The sequence below is a fragment of the Thunnus maccoyii genome, chromosome 11, assembly GCF_910596095.1.
Source record: "Thunnus maccoyii chromosome 11, fThuMac1.1, whole genome shotgun sequence".
NCBI classification, from domain to species: Eukaryota; Metazoa; Chordata; class Actinopteri; order Scombriformes; family Scombridae; genus Thunnus; species Thunnus maccoyii.
The window spans coordinates 7,012,448-7,034,593 of record NC_056543.1 but is presented as its reverse complement, the minus strand read 5'-3'; the positions used below and the strand labels follow the sequence as shown (position 1 = coordinate 7,034,593).

At 40.0% G+C, this 22,146-nt stretch overlaps 1 long non-coding RNA gene across 2 annotated transcripts; it reads right to left on the bottom strand.

The window, feature by feature from the left end:
- Positions 1 to 17,518: 17,518 nt before the first annotated feature.
- Positions 17,519 to 21,563, bottom strand: LOC121906531. 2 transcript variants are annotated; one of them, XR_006098661.1, is made up of 4 exons: positions 21,266 to 21,563; positions 19,666 to 19,786; positions 18,802 to 19,527; positions 17,519 to 17,685 (listed from the first exon to the last, which is right to left on the bottom strand). It is a non-coding gene; the product is annotated as an uncharacterized LOC121906531 (long non-coding RNA). The 2 variants fall into 2 exon arrangements; XR_006098660.1 differs by lacking the exon at positions 21,266 to 21,563 and adding an exon at positions 20,833 to 20,917.
- Positions 21,564 to 22,146: the final 583 nt, after the last annotated feature.

Below are 22,146 nucleotides of genomic sequence, written 5' to 3'. Positions count from 1 at the left end.
AGTCAGCACAGTGACAGAGTTAATTAGAAAAATACATGTCTTGAAAAGAAAAAATGTGTGGATCAGCTTACAGCAGCTGGAGGTCTGCTTGAAAATTTGCAGGGGTTTGTTTTTAACTGTAAAAGTTTTTACAAGCTGACAACTACATAACACTATTCAGTATCCCAAAATACCTTAAAGGGGACAGATCATGTTTTTTATGATTTTCTGTTATTTTTATACTGTTATGATGTCGGATGTCTATGTTAAACACGGTCAAAGTTCCAAAACTTGAGATGAACGTATGTAAAAATGATCCCTGAAAGTGAAAAGCCAGTGTTTCAGCCTCCTCTGAATGCTTTGTTTGTAATATTACTTCTACTTCCTCCTCGTGATGATGTCACATTGTTCATGCATGTCGACAAATGGCCGTTCATTCCGTAGTCTTTATTGCTAAGGTTGTTCCATGGATTGTTCACGTTGTCCACTCACATGTTGCAGATAAGACTCAGGCTCGAACATGTAGGGACGTATTTGAGAAGTTTGCATTTCAAGTAAAGAATGAGAAAAAGAAATGAAATCCTACTGCTTCTGTTTGTTTACGTAGCCTCAACCGCCGCCAGAAGTCAGCCAAGATGAAGCTTCCAGAAGCTAACCAATCAGAATAGAGTGGGCTCATCAGGAGGCGGGCCTTAAAGAGACAGGAGCTAAAACAGTCCGTTTCAGAGAGACGCTGAACTGAAGGGCTGCATAAAGAAGGAGAAAGTATAAGATAAATGATGAGTTTAAACAATATATCATTCAAAAGTATTCCAGTAGAGTCACAGAATATAATATAAATCTGGAAATGTGCATGATATGCCCCCTTTAACTTTTCAAGATAGCAAGTAGAATGAGTAAGTACAACAGTTGTGCATTAGCTATTGGTCAGCAAATAGCAATACATTGAAATGTACATGTGTAGCAATGTACACAGCCTGTACATTTACTGTATATGTTTTTCATGAAACATCAGGGGTTTATTGAGCGCATGGAGTAAGAAACAAAGGTCTGGAAAATGTGTGATTTATAGGCATCAAGCAAAGATATTTTAGAGCAAGACAAGCAGAAAATTATTTTGGCAACTCTGACACTTTTAGTGAAAAGATGCAGCCCTGAGATTACTCATCAGTTATGTCATTGGCTGCAATTATATTTCAGTAGTGTACATCAGTGCTGTAACTGCTGCTAAAGCTTCACAAACAAATAGCTCATTAGTTTCAGGCTACGGTCCAGAAGGCATAGTTTCCAGTAAAGCAGATAGTTACTCATTATAGCGCTGGAATAGCCAATTAGTAAGACCTCTGTTGGATTTATTCAGATAAATAATTTATGGATCATACAAACACATGTTTATTATCTCACTACCAAACACATTAGCTCCATTCTGCTGACATGCCACAAGTCTCTGCTGGAATTTTCCTTTCACCCCTTTTTTTCTCCATTTGGAAATAACAATCACATGATGTCATTGTGTTTGTAGATATGTACATGTCCAAATGACATTGAGCAATTATGTAATTTAAAAACATAGCTCCTATTTACCCTCCAAGCTTCTGGCTTAGCTGCTGTTGACACCTGAGTTTGCGCTACAATGAGCATTCCCAAGAGTCCCTGTCTATTCTCTGTCTAGACTGCTGTAATAACCCAAGGATAATCACCTAGAAAAGGTGTGTATGTGAGTATTTGTGTCAGTGATACTTTGAATGGCAGGGGTGTGAAAGTGCGCACATACTTTGTAAAAACCCCGTGAACAAAAGGGTGGATTGTCATCGCAGTATGTTTACACAGTTCTGTTTGTTCCTTGAATTTGTCTGGTTCTATATTTAGGATATGTTTTCATGAAATGATATCTTTGTGATCTGGAGGTGTAACTGAACTGCATGCTTTGCACTCTTGATGAATAATTTCATCTAAGGAGAGCATGGCCAGGTTGTCAAGATTAACCGCTGCTAAGCTTCATAATTCAACAGTTTAGACTACATAAATGCATCTTAATATGAAAAGTCTGTTTCTGTTGGACAGAAACAAGACAGCTAAAAGTCATAAATCTTGAGTTGATTTTTTTCTCTCTTAGCATATAGCATAATATTTGCCATAGAAAATGTAAATGATGACTTCATAATTACATAAATGCAGCTGAAATGTTGCTTAACATCACCAAAAGTTCATGGGAATAAGAGTGAAAAAAAAGAAAAAAAAAGAGGAGATGGGAGAAATTCTTTGATGCTTGAGTGGTTTCATGGCAACCCAAGGGGGGCAACATATTACATCGTAAAGCTAATTTGGGCACTGCATGTTCTGGTTTCATTTGCCCCACCCCCTGTTGGGCTCAGGGGACCAGGGTTATGTTGTCCAGATGGAGAATAATAGCCCACACCTGGGCCTTGGCCCAGACCCCAAACAAAACTCCCCAAAGCCTGACTCAGCTAAACATCCACTGAGACCTGTCCCATCCCTGCTGTGGTACAAAAAAAATCTGCCAACACACAATTAACTAGACTACCCTAAATCTTAGACCAACTAACATAATTTCTAAGGTTCAGCATTGTGCTTGCTTGTCTCTGTTGTTCATTTGTTTTTTTTATCATGCACTCAAGGATGAACAGGCAGTGAAAAGCCTCACTAAACATCTACATTCTCCAATTCCAGGAACACGGTGTAGCAGTTAATACTTTAATCTTTGAATGTGCAATGAGAAATATGAAACTCAAAGGTACTGCCCTCTGGATTCCAACAACTTTCATCTCAGCTAACCTGTGTCCATCTATTTGATCTGTTCTGCAGACTGCTGTCAGCCTTTAAGGTGTGTTCAGACAGAACACCATCATTTTTTGCATAAATTTAATTGGACTATTTGTGCAGACTGTGTTTCTTTGCCCCAAACTGCTAATGTAATGTAGTGTACAGACGTTAGCTGCAAGCAACGCACACACCTACCGTGTGTGTTTTTGTGTTCAGCTCTGATCTCAGAACTCACCTGAAACTCCAGTTCTCTCTGTTATTTTTTCTCTATGCCTTTGTCTCTTGTCTTTGTGCATTTATGAAATAAAGTCACGAAACTTGGAGATAAGTGCATTTTTCTCTCTCCAGTTGAAACATTTTTAACTCACATGGATGCATCCTTGCAAATTTGTGTCCACTGTGTCTAAAAATTTCAGATTGAGCACATATTTACACAGTGGCATCCAGAGTACTGGTAGATAAATATTAGGTTAACATTCTTACCTTACCAGAATTCATTTTCTTTCTTAGTGTTAAACATTAAGCAAAAAACAAACTTTCAGAGAAAATCAGTAAACCTTTGAACTGTTACAAGCTAACTGACATCTGAGTTAAGTAATGTTAAAATAATAGAATACAGTCAAAAGGTTGTGGCTAAATAATTAAAGTGACCTTCCAGGTTTCTGATATTTTATTTGTTCATGCAGAAGGGTTGTCTTAAGTCTGTCTTGTGGCATATAATTGTTTTCCCCTTCATAAATATGTCATCAAGTGAAACAAATAACACTCAAGTGACCTTCATTTGAAACCCTCTAATTCTGAAATGCCTCTTTATTTATGATCAGCTCAGTTACACAGGTTATTCAGCTGCTCAGTGTTACGGGTTGATTTATTGACACCAGTGGAGATAGATGTCCTACAACACCTCCTGTTTTTGTTTTTCTTTCTCTGGTGGATGGATGGTGGGAATATAAGCAATGGTATTTCTCCTAAGCACTGCCATTCCATTAGTAACTTTCCACTCTTAGAATCAAATAGCAAATTGAAACACAGTCATCCCTCAATAGTCTTTTACAGTAATGCGTGTATGTGCTTGTGTATGCTCAGGTTCATTAATGCACACGTCCAAATTCCACTTAAGCCATAAACTATGGCAGTGTGAGTATAACAGTGTACCACTGCTCTGAAGTTCAAAGACTGTTTCACCAAAAAGACAGTTTTTCCTCCACCCTTTCTCCCCATTTTTACACTTCCCTTTCCTTTTGAAATCACTCTGCCTCCACGCCGGCTCTCCAACTCAAACAAGTCTGCACAGATAGTTTGGCTCTTCCCCTGAAACTGGAGCGTAGGCACACTGGTTGGACAAGGAGAACAAACAGCTCACATGCCTTGTGGCTTCTTGATGGCATACTTTTCAGCACTCAGGTTTTGGAGGGGTATTCGGAGAGTGCATTCCTGGTAATTAATAAGGCAAGCGCAGGTTTCCATTTGGAGTATTTGAACATGCCATGATAACAGAGCGTGCACAGTCGGATGGTGCTGAGTGTTACAAAGTCCTGTCTTGTTTTCAGTTTCATAACTGTGGAAACATTGAGGGGATGGGTGTAGCAGCAAATTCATGGGTTGGGATCCTTTTTTTTGTTGTTGTTGTTGTTTCTTTTTTTAATGCACATCATTGTGTAATTCAAACCCTGGACATAAGCATTACTTTTGGGTACAATTTAGTAAATAATTCAAGAAATAATTGTCCATTGTCTAATATTATTTCATGTTGATATTTTAGTCAGAGTTACTGTTCTGGGTAAATTTATGATTGAAGAGCACTTTTTACTATTTTACAGAATAGGTTGGTGTTCACTTAGCAGTCCCTGTTGTTGTGGGTATGAATTAAGCATGTGTGATCTGAAATAGTGACTGTTCAGAAAAAAAATTGGAGAGTCCTGTGGATTTCTGTGCCACCTCAAGTTGAATACTGGTCTCAGCCTGACCATCCTTATAAAGATTTTTTGGCTCAACTACTGGTCCCACAACGCAGCTGTTATTGTTACACAATTGTAAATTTATGTAAGGTTGTCATCATTGCTGTAGCCATTATTGTTGCACTGTGTTGGCAATAAATCACCTCACAATATATGTCTAATGCCAATCTTCAGTGCCAACGCAGGAAGTACAGTAGTGTGTCCTTGCAGGAAGCCCAAGTTCACATCCTGTAACAGACCTGCAATTATACTTTTTATTAGCCGTAACCACAATCTCTCCCTGATGTTGGGGCGCCTGGTGGCCTAGGGCTTTCAGGCACCAACTGTGAACCACACCATCCCCAGTTAGAGTGTGGTTGGGACCTTTGTCACATGTTGTTCCCCATCTCTTTCTCAGTCCTCGTATTATCTCTCTATGATGGCGTAGGTTGTCCAAAAGATACTTTTTAATGAATTTTAATAATTTCTCTAATCTTAAGCAGGTTAGCAAAGTTTTTTAATTGCCTGATACCTTACCCATGGTTTATTTGCCATAAGCACAATCTTTCCCTAAACTCAACCAATGCATAGTTGCCATGAACACATATTGTGGATAGTGAGAATTTTGGCACTGTACATTGAGTGTAATCTGGGATTTGCAGAATAGTAAAATATCTACATTCTGGTCTAGCAATGGGGAATCCACTCATCCTTTAAGATGCCTGTCAGCAGTGAATCAATCAATAAGTCATATAGTCATATAGTCATATACCTTACAGTAAAATGGACTACCATTTAGATCACTTGCTCCAATGTAACAACCAACTTTATGTACAGAAGGGTGACAAATTAAAGGAAAAACCAGTTCAGTTCTGGAGGGGTCAACACCATTCTTCAAAAAGATATTCCCTCATTTGGTGTTTTGATGATGATGGTGGTGGAGAACGCTGTCATCAGTCCAAAATCTCCCATAGGTGTTCAACTGGGTTGAGATCTGGTAACTGCAAAGGCCATAGCATATGATTCACATCACTTTCATACTCATCAAACCATTCAGTGACCCCTCGTGCCCTGTGAATTGGGGCTTTGTCATCCTGGAAGAGACCACTCCCATCAGGACAGAAATGTTTCATCATAGGATAAAGGTGATGACTCTTTGCAGTGACCCTTCCCTCTAAGGGGACAAGTGGACCCAAACCATGCCAGCAAAATGCCCTCCAAAACATAACAGAGCCACTGGATCCCCTCACTGTAGGGGTCAAGCATTCAGGCCGGTACCAGTTTTTCCTTTAATTTGTCACCTGTCTGTAGCTCTATGGTAGAGCTTCAGTCTTTCAACAAGAACTACTGTTCATACCTCTTATCTATGCCCAGTCTTATCTTCCTCATTTATCTAAAAGATACATAAAAAAAGATCATGGGCATCCTTGTCTATGCTGTAAACACCAACTTCTGTTCAGAAGACAGCCCTTATTTCTACTGTGAGATGCACCAAAAAGGAATCATTCTCTTTTTTTGTAAGTATATGTGACTATGGCTTTGTCATTGGGTCAGAGTGCATTTGGTGGGAGAAGTTGTGATGTAGTTTTGATTGGAATATCATCTGTGGCTGCAGTGGTTTGGAAAGACATACTGTACTTGGTTTAGGGGAATTTATCAAACCAACAAGATGGAATATGTTCAACCAAGTGAAATAGTTATCTCTTCTTTCATCTGTGGGAATTCTCCCACAGAACTACTGAGCTGAGTCAGCTATTTCATTAGCTGCGGACCAGTCAGACCAGCAACCTTGCAGGCTCTGTTTGTACAATGGAAATTATTAAATAGAGAATGAAAAGGTACATGTCAGTGAATCATATGACCCCACACCCACATCCACACACATACACTTGTTAAATGAACATGATTGGCATTATAAAAAAACAACTTCAACAAGTGATTGTAGAGTGCATGTGTGTTCTCTTACATCTGCTTGTAAACAAAGAAAAGTAACTCAACAGTTACTACACAATTTGTGTCAGAGTGTTTTTGTTGGAGAAGACTTTGTTTGCCTGACCAATGTGCAAAAACAATATTGCATGCATAACAATACACAAAGCCAAACAATGGTTACTTTGTATGTAGTGGGGAAGTTGAAACAATGAATATCACCATTATATTGGTGGTCTAGCTAAACGATCCACTTTCACCAGCCATAACCACAACAAATGACATATTATTACTTTGCAAAAATATAGTCAGTTTGCTGCAATACCTACAATTACTGATTTGCTTTTTAGAGCCAACATTGATAGCCAATAGATGCTGAGTCAATGCTATATGTTGCAGTGAATATCACTTTGGTACATAGCTTCAGAGGGCCAGCACTTAAAGGCACAGAGAACTCTGTGTATGCACATTGTATGCCACATTGTAATAACTGCATTTGTACATTTGTTGTCTATACGCTAAAATTACATTGCATTGCAAAGAGCTGTCCTCTCTGATTGAAAGTTTCAAATGTGTTGCACCTCTGAACACACCTTGAATCACTGATGGAGTGTGCTCTTTTGCACCTGTGACAGTGATGGCACGGTGTACTGACACACCTTGAAGTACACTTCTATATAACTGCAGCAAGGTGTCAACTTTTACCACTGGAGGTCAGCAAAAACAAGATTTTTGTTGACCCCTGCTGCTTTTGTTTTTTTAATCAATTTGATACTTTTGGTAGAAAAAACCCTGTAAACACACACACACACACACACATATTCCCCTTCTGGAGCTCAGCTCATGCTGGATGTTGCCAACAAGGAACACTAGTGAATTACAACATGTTCCTCTGGCAAAAATAAGCTCTGTGGTTCAAAACCACTATATGTGGGATTTGAACATTTCCAACACTGGAGCCCCCTGTGTATCTAAAGACACAGTGTGGTAGACAGCAACATTTCTGCACACATTTTGCCAATCTTGCACTTGTTTTAGCAACATGTGTATAATTTCTTAGACATTGATAAGGTTTATGTCAGGTCAAAGTCAAATAAAAGCATATCTATTCACCTCGCAGCCAGCCACAGTGGAGGATAAGTGAAACCTCCGAACTCTGTGTTTAAAACTACACCTGGATATGAATCACAAAGTTGTGCTTTGTTGATTAGCAGAAGCAACAAAGTCTCACAGACACACACATACAGCATCTGTCTGATGTGCAGCCGTGGAGCTGGAACCGACTGGCCAGTCAGCAGGGTGTGTGATGGGTTACACACCTAGCCAAGTCATCCGCCGTTCCCTCCAGAGAAGTTTGAAGGGAGTGCTCTTTTGTCTTTAACACTGTTGGATGCACTTGCAGTGCACCCAGTCCTAAGCAGCACAGCTGGAGGAGACCACAGTTCTTGCAGGGAAGAGGAGAACTGTTTGTACTTCAACTTTAAACCTTCTGGCTGGATTCTGTGAAGCTGCAACTTCCCCTCTGAGCTGAGGAGGTAATGGTAAGAACCAGCTACAGTATATATTACCTCTTTCCCTAAACTTAATCCATACATCTCTTTGAGTGAGTGCCGAATTATTTAGTGTGATATGGTGACAGGGTGGGGAACAAAGTGAGGGGTGCACCCAGTCAGGGATTCCGGACATGCCTGTTAGCAGTGGGGTGATATTTGACATTGGAAAAATCCTGAGTGTAATTTGTCAAAGCTGACACCACAAATAGGCCCAATCTAAAACTGTGAAACCATTAAGCCCTTAGCAAAACAGAGGAACTCCCATTGAGATCAAATTCTTTCCCAAAACCAGTGTTGCTCCAAATCAGCTTGGAAAACTTGGGTGGGAAAAGAGAATGAGTAATGTTCTTCCCCTCAGAGAGAACTCAGCTTACAGTACCACAAAGACTGGATCAGGATGAAACAGCTAGCCTGGTTCTGTCCAGTGGTTATAAAATCTACCAGCATCAGTAAAGCTCATTTATCAACACTTTATAACACGATTATTCTATACAAAAATGGAAGTGTAGAAACAGCAATGTGTGCTTTTATTGGGGATTTAAATGTTGGACTATTTCTTGGCCTGGCCAATGACTTCCTGTAGTCTCTGCTAGTTGCCTGGAAACCTCATGGCAATGACGAGACTGCTGGAAGTTGCTGGGCCTGGAGAGAAATATCTCTAGCTTGTAATCCCTGTAAAACCACCAGTTTTCATACAGATTAAACAAACAACATATAGCATGTTAATTAGAGACCTTTTGGGGTTCTAGCTTCATATTTATGGGACAGATCAAAGAGTGGTATTGATCTTCTCATCTAATTCTCAACAAGAAAGTAAATAAGCATATTGTCTAAGATGTCAAACTGTTTCTTTACCATGGTCTTGATTTTGATTTGGAACTGCAATTGAAACAGACTCAAATATGATCATCTTTACTGGTTACTTTAATGGTTCTCCCTTCATTCAAAAACTTATATTATTATGGCAAATTTACCCTCAACTGCATGATTTTGGACAACAGTAGGCAGTTGTTAGCCGTTTAAATGTTCATACCAACATGAGTTTGAGGAAGGACAGGGCAAACTTTCTCCAAAGGCTACAATAAATAGTTACTATTCAGAATATTTTCAAACATATAGTTTGTTTGTTCTGGCCTGAATCAGTGGCTGAATTTCCTCTTGGTTCTGTTTCTTTTTGCACAGAAAAATGTTCAAGCAAACCAAAATGTACCACTAAAAGTTACGTGAGAATGTTCACTCCACTCATTGGTTGGTTGTGTCTTGGGCAGGAGTGAGAACGTAAACACAAGATGAAGGATGTTCTAAATGCCCAAAGATCCACTAGCAACTGTTGATTTTGCCATCCACACCCCAGTATGCAAAGCACACCTGGCTACTGGAGCCGTTTAGCTCAAACTTGGTCTGTTCCAGAGTACAATTGCTGTGTTCATTTCTGCCCAAACGAATCATACAGAGGGGGGAAACTAACCAGAGTCCGATTCAATCGTCCTAAATAACGCAGGTTTGAAAACGCCCTATGTGCCAGTGCTTTTCAGTTTCCTTCGATATGGTTGCTTAGGAACAACTACAGTTAAGGCAGACGCCTCATCCGTTCCCAGGCCTATTACAGTGTTCATGTGGACAGTAGAGACCATGTTCTCACAGACAGAAAGTGAGCATGTGTGTATGACGTACCTCTGTAACAAGTCTTTCAAACATGTGCCAAGATCAATTTCCATCAAAGGTCCACAGGGAATAGTATCCCACCATCTCCTGGAGATGAGTCAAGTGTATTTTGGAGGGAAAACCACTAGGCTGCAAATGTTTTATGCACAACAGTAGACATCACACAGCCCCTGTGTCAAGTTTACAGAAAGGTTCTCAAGGTCTTTTCACCCTGGGTGCAAAGCAAAATGAAGGTGCCTTTGTTTCAAGATCCAAAGCATACAATTAAAGGTCTTAATTTGGTAACATTACAATACTATGACTACTATTCTGGCATCACATACCGTATATGTGCACTTTGACTACTATTTTGGCATTGTATACTTTTTTCTTTGGCCCAAGATTGACTGCTCTTTTGCAGAAAATGTACAACCACAAATGCATTTACCTGTACCTGTATGTATTATTGATTAGGAATACACTCAACCTTATTATCATAGTTTTGTCCATCTTCTCTTTGATTCGTGATGGTAATTTACATGACAGTTTCAGTTTCATGAGTTTAGCTTTTGTTTTCATTTCTAAATATGTGGTTTAGACAACTGTCATCTGTTTTAAATCTGTGTGTGGTAGTATTGCTGCATTGCCTGGTGACTAAAATGCAATAATAATTGGTGGGAATGGCACGGATTTTAATACAGTTTCGGTTTTGATCTTTTTCATAGGATCTTGTTTTAATCATCCTGCCTACATGCTCACTCATGCTCACGTCATGTTTTCAATAGAAGCACAGAAAGTACTTAGCTTGACCTCTAACCCAGAAAACAAAACGGCAGAGTTGTTCTAAGGTTCAATGGCAGAGCTGGACATTTGACAATAGCCCTAGAAATTCTGTTGAAGCCTGAGAGTGGGTGGTGGCTCTGTTTCCTCTTCTTCCTTTGCTCATCTACATCCTCTCCCACCGTGAGGTCAGAAGCAAGTCAGCAAGCCACGGCTGTGTAATTTGCTGCAGAGGTCAGCTGGCAATATTAATTGAAAACAGCTTATCCAAGTCAGTGCATAACTGTACATGAAGTTAGTAAGCAGCTTTGAGAAGTGACTTGCTAGTAAATTATGTACCTACAGTATGAACAATATAACAGAACACTTTCTATAAAGTCCTCATCTACAAATCTTTTTATAAAACTAAATGACACATTATAACACATGCATAATGCATAATAAAAAATTGCTAAAAGCCTACAAAGTGCATAATTACAACAGTTATTAAGCATTTTACAATAAGATCATAACACTTTCCAAGGTATCTTTATGTATCTTTATGGGATGGACATTGTAGTTACAGACAAAACAAGCCAACACTGAGCAGCGTGTGGCCGACCATCATCTGTAGTTTTTGTGATGTGACCAGCATTGGTGGCTGTTGTTAGCTCTTATCATTGGCTATTGGGTCATTTTGACATGTAGAATTGATGTCAGATGCAGTCAGTGAAAGAAAGCTGTCTGAGTAGCTTATTTCAAATACTAAATCATAAACACTCCAGGAAATGGCCACACCAACAGCAGTAAACAGGGCAGAGGTACACCGGATAACTTTTTAGCCACTAAAATGCTGCTGACTGTGCATAGTTTCCCTCAGTGTCTGGGTTAGTGTCATCCCTTTGAATTTGATATTTTCAATAACACTGCATGGACTCCCTGTACTTAAACCAGCTTGAGGCTTCAGTAACAGTTTTGTCTTCAACTGGGGAGAGCTAGGGATCAGTTGGAAGTAGCAATAGCTGCTAATGCTAGCATTACTTGCTTTGCATTGAAGGTCCTTTTGGTAACTTTTCTGTCAGTGTACACATCGCCTTCATAAGCCATGCGGTTCCCCTCTTATATTTTATGATTTAAAGTCTGCAAATGCAATGTAATGTGGTGAACACGGTGGTACTTATCGGTTAATCTTTATACCACTAGTCACCATTCACAGTCACCAAAACTGTCCAGTGAATGAGTAACTTGTGTGACTTGTGAGTTCATATGACCCTGCAGAGTCATCAGAGAGGAGGCCGATATTACACATCCAGCGGCTGACAATAGAGTCATTCTCCCATTTGGACGTTTGAAACAAACTCAAGAAGTTAGGCTGTTTCTTTTTTCTTCACACAAAGTCCATCAACACTGTTCCTGACCTATTTTAAACCATGTGCTAACCCACAGTTCCTCAGAGGGTGCATTTAAAGATTCAAAATTTTATTACTGTATCAACCGCTGGCTGTCAGTACTGTTTTTCGGTACCACACATCATAAGAGGAAAATGACACAAGAGAGCAAGACCAGAGCCATGTTTTACCATTCAGCCATAGCTTGGCACCATTATCATTCAACAACACTAAATTTAGGCTGTTTTTTCAGCTGCAAGACACAGAAAGCATAATTTCTAGCCAGCAAGCAAAATCCTCATTATGCTTTATGCTTGCGTAGTGTACAGAATAGAAAAATGTTCCCAAGACGAATAAATCAGAAATTAAGTATTTTCACTGAATAACCCACACTGCAGTGCAGGCTTTCACTTGGGAATTGGATTGTGGTTTGGGGCATTAGCACTGTTATATATTTTATCCAGAACCAGTTGAACTGGCAGATTTTTTAAAAATGGCAGGTCTGCAGTCTTGAACTTTGTGGAACGTTACTGTTGGTGGTCAAAACTGTGCTGTGTGTGCATTGGGCACATTGTAGGAACTCTGACGTGAGCTGCATGAGTCATAAACATCTCTATAAAGGCCTATTTACATATGTTATTAAACTATATTTACTTGAATACTTGCATGGTTGCTATTTGATGACTACAAAAACTTCAGTGCTATTTAGATGAACAGACAATACCAAGTGGAAGATTTTCTGGGTACTGTGAGCAACTACAGACTGAAACATACATAAACTACTGTTAATATGAATAGTATAAGAGTTTTACACACTCAGACAAAAACAAAATACAATAATTAAAACAGACATTGCCATGGAACCAACAAAAATTGTCAGAGCATGAAACAGTTTGAGGGAGAACCAGCCTAACACATGAGATTGTACAGAGCTCTTAAAAAACAGCTAGGTTGGTTCTACCTAAAATAAAACAAATATCCCTACCAGCACTTCTACAGTTCACTAATGCATATGTTGTATCTTATTATTTTTGATGTATTTATGAACCTTGGAGGGAGCCAGGCTAGCTGTTTCCCCCTGCTTCCAGTCTTTGTGCTAAGCTAAGATAATCGTCTCTTGACTCCAACTCTACACTTAAAACACAAACATGAGAGGCATATCAATCATAATCTAACAGTCAAACTATTTGTTTAAACTTTATCTCACATATCATATTTATTCTTGTTTTCCCTTTGCTGTAGAAAACTAAACTGTTGTGTAATAATTTTGTATAGTGTGTATAGTGCAATAATATGCAAAGTTCCAGGGCTGCCAATTCTCACGCATTGAGCGTGAGACTCACCCAATTGACACAGATCTCACGATCTCACACCACCCGTGCTTTTTTTGCATTGCATTTTCTCACGCTAACTTTTCGTTTTTGCTTCCTGAAGGAACAATACTTTTTTTCTGAAGTTCAAACGGGCTGAGGCACAGAGCGTAACAAGTTTAAGATAGCACTCTCCTCCTGGAGAACTCTGATTTCTTTGTTTCTCTGTCGTGTATCAGCTTTTTACATGTGAGAATGTGCAGGATAAAAGACTGCAGACAGAAAAAGTAAGAGTGGAGCAGCTGGATGAAAGTAGAGATCATTACACGGAGCGATGCGTTCTCGTATTTAAAATAAGTCCATCTAAAGTCCAACTGAAATGAACACAAAGCAGCCTGTAGAAGTCTAAATAAGTTGGTTTCTAGTGCTGATTATTTAAATATTTGTAAAATTAAGATACTTTCACGTTGTGAGGAAAAGCTCTGCTCTGTTTGTTCTTCCCTCACTGTGCTGTCAGTCAGCTCCGACATAAAGCCTCACACCAAAAACACAAAACAAAAAGTCAGAGAGCAACGTCTTCTTTCACAAATTCAGTTCAAATCAGTAAGCCACACTTCCAGAATAAGGTCAAGGATTTATAGTAAACAGATTACTACAGTGAATGTAAACACACTGATTGATTAGGACATAATAGGCAAGTAGGATAGTAGCACCCCCCCCCCCCCCCACCACAGGAACAAATCTCACTCCAAGCTAAAGTTAAAAGTTGCAGCCCTGAAGTTCAACATACTCTATATATCTTAAACAACATGCTTAAAGAAGATTTTTAATATTTTTAGTCTGGGGCTCTTATTGAATATCTCCGCATGATTACAGTTCAAAAACTCCTTATTTATCTTATACGGGCCCTTTATGCAGCCCTGAAGTTCAGCCTCTGTCTGAAACAGGGCGTTTTGTCTCTTTAAGGCCCCTCTCCTGATTGGCCAGCTCCTGTAAGCTGCCCCCCGGCAGACTTCTGGTGGCTCGGGGGGGGCTACCATACAAACAGTAGTAGTAGGATTTCACTTTTCAAATACATCTGTACATGTTTGAGCCCGAATCCAATCCGAAATCTGCAAGTTGCCGACACAAACAACCCATTGGAACAACTTTAGCAACAAAAGCTACCAACAGATGGCTGCTTGTGGGCATGTGTGAACAATATGATGTCATCACGAGGAGGAAGTAGAGGTAACACTGGAAACAAAGCATTCAGAGCAGGCTGAAGCCCTGCCTTTAAGGGAGCATTTTTACTGTTCACCTCAAGTTTTGGACTTTTGAGCATGTTTGACATAGATATCCAACATCCAAAATCATAACAGTATAAAAAACACATAAAGCATGTTATGTCCCCTTTAAAATGTGAAATTTGGCTGCTTTTATGAATTTAATCTTTTTTAGTTTTTCTGAGCAACATTACATGTTTGCATTGCCTTATACAGTATGTTCAGTTGCATTATCTTGGCACTGTGGTTGTCCTAACTCCTGACTGATTATCCTATTCATTGTTCCTTCACCTCCTAATATTTTACCTTGAGGTCAAGAATAGGAGGTAAGGAAAGGAAAACAATTTGCCTGTTTATTTGTATTCATCTCTAGCTTACCTTGTGTATTGATTCAGGGCTGTGATTTTTTTTTTTTTTTAATTGTTTTCTCATATTTTATGTTTTACCCGACTAATATTTATTGTATTCTAAAAACAGTTTGTGACCACTGTAAAAATGTGGAGTGAGCTAAAATGTTTCCTTTCACTTTGCTGTAATGAAAGTACCAAAATGTAGTTTCTAAGCTGTTTACTACAAACCACATGATTCCTTTTTCATTAGCCTCATCGTGAGCCTTCACAGCAATAAACTTGATTGACTAAAGTGGTGCAAGCAGAGCCCGTTTATTACAATCTTAACTGAGAAGGATTAAAAGTGAGTGGTGTAGGTTACTTTAAATAAGTGCAGTGTGTCCAAAGGAATTGAATTACAAAACCTCTTCTCACCTTGTCTGGTAACCTGAAACCCAAACTTTACGTTGAGAAATGTGGAGCTGGCACAAACAGATAATCTCCCTCCTCACAGTTACCGCAAACCACATGCTGTCTGCTCTCAGGTTCACATGCTCCCTTCCTTAACTTTTAGCTAATAGAACGTTTATTCCCATCTCTGCTGCTGAACAAGATGAGCAATTACACAAAACCCCTTAATGTGGGAGCAGAGTAATTTACAAGCATGACATGGGTGAGGAGATGGAGGTCTAATCTCATCTTGAGAGGGGCTTAGTCATTCAAGCCCTCATTGCCCTTATTTTCTGTCAGCTGCTAAAATAAAATGATCTATTCATATTGTGTTTCACCACAGTCTTTTGTGTGTTGGGATTGGTATCTTTCTTGACCACGAGTAATCTTAGCTCTGAATTAGCGTTGTTCATCTGGTGGGAGGTTTTAGAAATTGAGAGGTCACCCTTGGGTCAAACTATGTGGCCTCATATGAATTTCTCCCTTGTTAATTTTACTTGGGGCCTTGCCCTCCTTGTCACCCATCTCGGTAAAGTGATACTATCTTCTCGTGGTGTGTTTCTTGAGAACAGCCAAATTCAAACTGTGTAAATCATAAAATTGTAGAGCTCTTATCAGGTTCAGTTCCTCAGCCTATGGCATGTTTGAGCTTGTACAGTTTCTCTTTCAGCTCTCTCTCTCTCTGGATGTCTGTAAATATGAGACATTTTGTGGACACGGTGGGTAAATAAGGACATGGACATTTTTCTGATTGCTTTTATCCATGAAATGTGGCGATTGGACTGTTTTCCAAGAGTTTTAGGCCAGCCCTTAAATTGATGACCTTGTGACTGGAACAGAAAGTAAAGTGTTTTGGGGGATTTTCTGTTTTTCCAGCACTGTGTTTTCCTTTCAGGTGCTGCAGTTTTTGGCTCGCAGGTTGAACAAATGGTTTGGTTCTCCACTGAGATTGATTATCTTGGCTAACAATGCGAATTATACCATATTCAAAAACAGATACATTCTATTTTATAAAGGATTGTTGGTTTGTGATCAATCAGGGGATTTCCTGTAAAATCTCTGAACCTCTGAACCCAGAACTAGTTTGTTTTCATTGATGTGACAACTCTGATTTTCAGTTGAAAGATTCAGAGCTTCCACCTCAGTGCACCACATCCACACCACTAATTTCTTCTTTTCAGCTGTTTCCCTTTAATACCAGTCCAGCACCTACGGTATGAATGCTTTTAAAGTCTTCTTGGATAAGTTAATGCACTTTACTCATCCACTTGCCTAAGACTGGAAATTCTGAGGGGTTGTGAGTGATAGCAAATAAAAATATTAATGTGAAGAGTTGCTAATTGGATGGGTTCTGCTCTCACACAAAACCAACCATAATCTGAAAGAAGCAACAAATCCACCCTAATCCACCCTTCCATCCAGGCCTCTCATTCTGCAGCACCATGTTCGCATGCATCTGAGATGCACTAATGTGGGCGTGCAGGCATTAGTCTCTCTTTCATTACTTGCAAAATGCTTTTGCTTTTCCATCAGTAATCATAGAAATCGTGCATATTATTATTTCCCATAATCAATCAAAGGCAAAGTTAGACTCCAGTTGTGTGCTCCAGCCTTTTGGGGATTGGGGATTTTCCATTCCTGGCTGAGTTAAACTAATTAACTATTTATTTATTCACATCGAGCACAGACTGTCTACCAGCACCGTTATGTTCTTGTGAATACAACACAAGATAAACCCAAATTTCTGGGAAGGTAGGCATAGAGTGGCCACACTATTTAATTTCCTGTCAAACATCTGTGTTTTTAGATTAGACTTGGTGTTTGCTCAGCATCGTTCCTCACAAACAATAAGAAACAACAGAGCAAATAGAGCAGTAGCCAAAAGCGACACAATATTCCAAAAAAGAAAACATTTATGAAACTTCTGAGGAATTATCAATCATGGCAAGCGTCCACTCTCTCACTCCTGCTCTCTTTCTCTTCAAATGTTGCAGTAGGGTTGTGTTGGATTTATTTTGGATGTTATGCTGTCCTTTCTGTGTTTTGATAAAACGGATCTCGCTGTGAGCTGCCCTCATGTTTCTTGAACTTCACACAGTTGTCTTTCTCAGGTTTTAAGAATTGAAGCATCGTGGGAAAATCAAATGACTATCCTTTCATCTTTTTTTTATTTGCTCCCTTATATTTTTTATTATTACACCTTTTAGAAACATTTATCTACCCTTTACTCCTTCATCCCTTATATACCTTATCCATATTTACCTTATCTGCATTGTTGTTTGCTTCTCCATTTTTGTGCCTTTTTTCTGAGTAATTTCTTTATCTTCATCACTGGCATCTCTAGCGCACACGCATCGCCTGCAATAAGTGGAAAAATGCACGTTATGCCACACTTCTGCTGGGGGCATGGTATTAAGTTCTTAGCCGGTGAGTCATCCTTTTCACTAAGGGATGATGTCATCCCCAAATGCTGTCGAAAACTTACCTGATTCGAGGCATTCACCCGTGACAGACTCCATGATAAAAACGCTGAGCAGTGTTAGGGCTGTCTTTAAAATTGCATGGCCCTACTTTTTGCCCCGTTCCCATCTTTGCTGCCATCTCTTGCTCTCTCTCTTTTCTACAGTAATGGGCTTGCTTTGTTCACTCAGCAGCATGCTATATGCTCCAAGGCCAGATGGTCTGATTTAGGTGGCATGCTGAGGGGACTGACGGAATATGAATATTTCACCTCATGGCGTATACTGTATGGGTGAGCAAGAGAGAGACTTTGCACATACGCAGGCATGTTTGTGTTACAGAATACATGTGAGTCTATGTGTGGGTTGAGAAAGAGGAGCAGCAGACGTAAGTGATTGCCTCGTAGACAAAGCCTGTCCCATTGGAATGTCATGCTATACGCAAGCATGGGAATTCATTTTCTCAGGCTAGCGGTGGATTTCTCTCCAGGAGTAGGCTCATTGCTGGGTCAAAGTTCATTTCACACAGCTAGCTTGTACATGGGCCATGCATGAGTTCCTTAACAGCAGCTGTGTTTACATCCAGATTATACTGATACAGGAAAGCAGGCCGTAGTCTTGCCACTGTGTCTTCTTCCCCTCTCTGGCTTTCATCTCACCCCTATGCTGCATGTTTCAGAACAACACCTTGGCTTGAAAGGTTTAACCCTTCAAGCACCTTGACTTCACTGAAATGATGACAGGAAGTGTCTCTCTTCTGTTCTCTATGTATGTTCTCTGGCTCCTTTGCAGCCATTGTTCAAGACACCTGCAGTATGTATGTATACAACTCAGTGATGCTACAGTTCTTTTGATTGTGCAGGATGGAAGTGGCCTAATGATTAACAGGTTGGTAGGTAGGGTAGCAGGAGAGGGCCTTCAGTGAGCACTTCCCTCAAAGCAAACTAAAAACCACTATTATCATTTTTCCAAGCAACTAACCGCAAAAACTTCAAATTAAGTAGAACAAACTCACCAGTGTTGTTTACTTGAAAACAAAATACATCATTCTCTCCTTCTGAATGAAGCGGGTAATGACACCATCGGATCCTTGGTTTTTAAATCCAAAGGCATGTCTTTTTCTATCAGTGCCAGGGCTGAAAGTCACGCCTGTCCAGTGGTGTTTCTTGAGTAAGTCTTGATAGGTTTCAGAGCAGAAAATGTGCACTCTGCTGAAACAGTATACACTGGAATGGTCACACTTAGACAGGCAAGTCTGGAGTTGTTGCGTGCATTGGTTGAGCTCTATATGTTTCAGGAGGACTACAAGGTCAGAGGGGCTTTTCCCTTTTGAAATCTGACAAATATTCTATCAGAATCCGCACTTTTTAGCCGTGGTAAATCAAAAAGAGTCCTGTGGCTCTGGTGAAGACACGATCAGAGAAGGTGAAGCCGTAGGCGCCAAACTGCTGTGGATCCAGGAGGGGGAGGAACGCCAGCGTTTCATGGTCTTTGAATCTGATCTGTCTCTTATTTGTGAGAGAATATTGTCAGGAATGTGCTGTTTTTGGTAGATGGAATGAATGTCCTCATGCACCTGGGCCCTTCTTCTATCTGGTGCACCTGTTTCCCCCTCTGTGGTGTCATAGATGGCATCAAGCCGTACATTGTCCCTCTCAAAATGTTGACAAAATTCACTTTCACTGTAGCCAGACACAAGTGTACATCCAAGGCGCTGTCTGCCGAATTCCATGAAGCACATCTGTATAAGAAAAAATGCCAGAAAAAGTGGAAAGTAAAAAATTTAACTCAAAGTTGGCCATGTGAGCAACCTAATCATGCGTGCAGTATGGTCATCATATTTGTCTTGTTCAACAATATGGTCAAAAAGTTCCCTCACTTCATCTTTCTTCTCCACCACTGTGTATAGAAGTCTGGAAGTAAAATTCCATCTTGTTGGTGCTACGCGTGGGAGTTGCCTTTGGCATATTTCATCAAGCAGCTGCATTCGCTTTGGAGATCTGGAAAAGAACACAGCCAGACCAGTGAGGTGTGAGAAGAATATTTTACATTCTCTCATCTTTATTGTTCCTTGGGTGAGCACCAAGTTCAGTGTGTGGGCATAGCAGTGTGTGAAGAGAGCCATGGGGATCTTCTTCTTGACTTTCACCTGAACTCCGTTCAGACCAAGCGGCAAGCTCCAGGTCTGAAAAGTGAAGCCAATGCGGACGTGTCTTAGACCTGCATTCTTTCTAATGGCCAGTGGGGAGCGACTTCATTGGCTCCAAATAGAGGTCCGATTATATAGAAGTCTGTGAGTCACTTGATTTATTACCTCAGTAAACATTTTCCTGATGTGTTTATGGTCTCAATCACTAGTTTCAAGTCTTCTTCAATACAGCATGATGTTCATTTTGTAAGCTATGGTCCCATTTAGAGTAAAATAGGTGATAAAGCAGGGTATGCTTTAGGGCGTGGCCACCTTTGGATTAACAAGTCGCTACGGCGACATCAATGGTTACATACATTATGTATTGTAACCTCGGATTAGAATAGAAGTATAGGCATAGCTGTCGTTATTTCACAATGTGTTTTCAGTTCATGAAAGTTCATTGTAATATTTTGGTCCTAGAAGTCTTGTTCAGTGTTTGATTGTACTAAAACACCCTCTAAGCAGTCGGCGGTTCAGTTTTTCTGGTAAGTACATTTTGTTTGTTTTCACAAGCCAAAATTAGCATTAGCATTAGCATTAACATTATCACAATTAATGTAAACTACGGATGTACCGTGCTAACCAAGCTAGCAGTTAGTGCTAGCGTTAGCTCCACCCTCTCGTCCAAATATGGTCCCATCTGGCTCCAAAAATCCAAGAAGATGACTGATGACTGAAGAAAATTCTGAACTCGAGGCTTTTAAATGGTAGTCCACAAACCAGTGGATGACGTCACAGAGGCTACATCCATTATTTTTTTACAGTCTATGGTTCAGATCAGAGGCCATCACTGCCCTTCTGTCATAACACTGAGCTCCAACTCTCTCCAGACAGTCATAATCCTCCAGAACTCACCTGCCTCCCGTTACATTTACTGTAACGGAGCACAAAAGATGTTGGTAGATTCATCGACCATAACCGCAGCAAATTTTGTTTTTTCTGGCTTCATCTTTCATTTCTGCAAAGAAGACATTGGCAATAGCTGTAATTAGCCCTTTCTGAATGTTACTAGACATCTGAGTGGTTAGTGGAAAGTTTTAATACAAATCTTTGTACAATTGAACTCCTTTCCCTCATCACGGCCCCTGATCGGGAGTTCTTGTTTTCCCAAGAAAATACAGTTGATAAGCCTCTTGAATATTTCCCTGTTTCTCCTCACCTGTTTGTTGCGCATTTAAATGTCCCTTCATCTCTTTTCGTTTAGTTGCAAGTCTGCCCTGCAGTCCCCAGATGTTTTTAGTTTTACCGTAGCCATCAAATGTTACAGTGGTATGTTTGTGTGTTGTACCTTGCTGAGACATGCCAGGTTTGCAAAATTGTTGAGCTCCATGTTCCCTTCTCTGTGGAGAAAAGCACGCCATCCCAGCAATACAATTTGGCCTTTTCCTCCCAGTGAGCTATTTATGCCGCTCATACTTGTTTTTCTGAAACTGTTGCATATGTCATGGCCCTGCTTGGGTCAGACTCAGTGGTTGTGGTGTTGGCCTGCCATTTTGCACAATCCTAACCTTCTCCTCAAATGGTCTCCGAGATAATAGCGTGACTAATAAATCCGACACAGTATCCGTCGATTACAACACAAACGGCAATGCAACACAACTAATGCTAGCTAACTACAACAACCACTAACACAGACCTCACTAACTGATGGTTTTTAGGACAAGAAGGGTTCAAATTAATACAGAAAATAAGGTTTGACAAGAATGTTGCACAGTTAGAGATTAGGTTAGAGGTAGGTAGGTATACATCTGCATATAAGTATCGTTTCTTCATTAAATGGATTGTTGTTGGCTATTCTCAGAATGATTGAGCTGATTTAAAAGATCTGTACAGCATATCCTTTATCCTTAGACCATAAATTTGGATAACCTAACCCCAAAAAATTTACCAGGGAAAAAGATGGAGGAAACCTCAGGAAGACTAACAGAGGAGGGATCCCTCGTCCTGGGCGGACAGACATGCAGTCATTCTAGTTGTTAGGTAATGTTATTTGATTTCACTTTACATGTTGTAGAGTCCTTTCCCATAAGAAAACTTTAAAGCTTCAATGGCTGTGGCAAGAGTGATGAATGTCCTCATAACTGCAGTGGATTTCAGAGCTGAGCAGAGGAAGCGCAATCAAACCAAGGTGGCTAAGAAAGCCACTGAGAGGTGAGAGTGCTGCCCTTA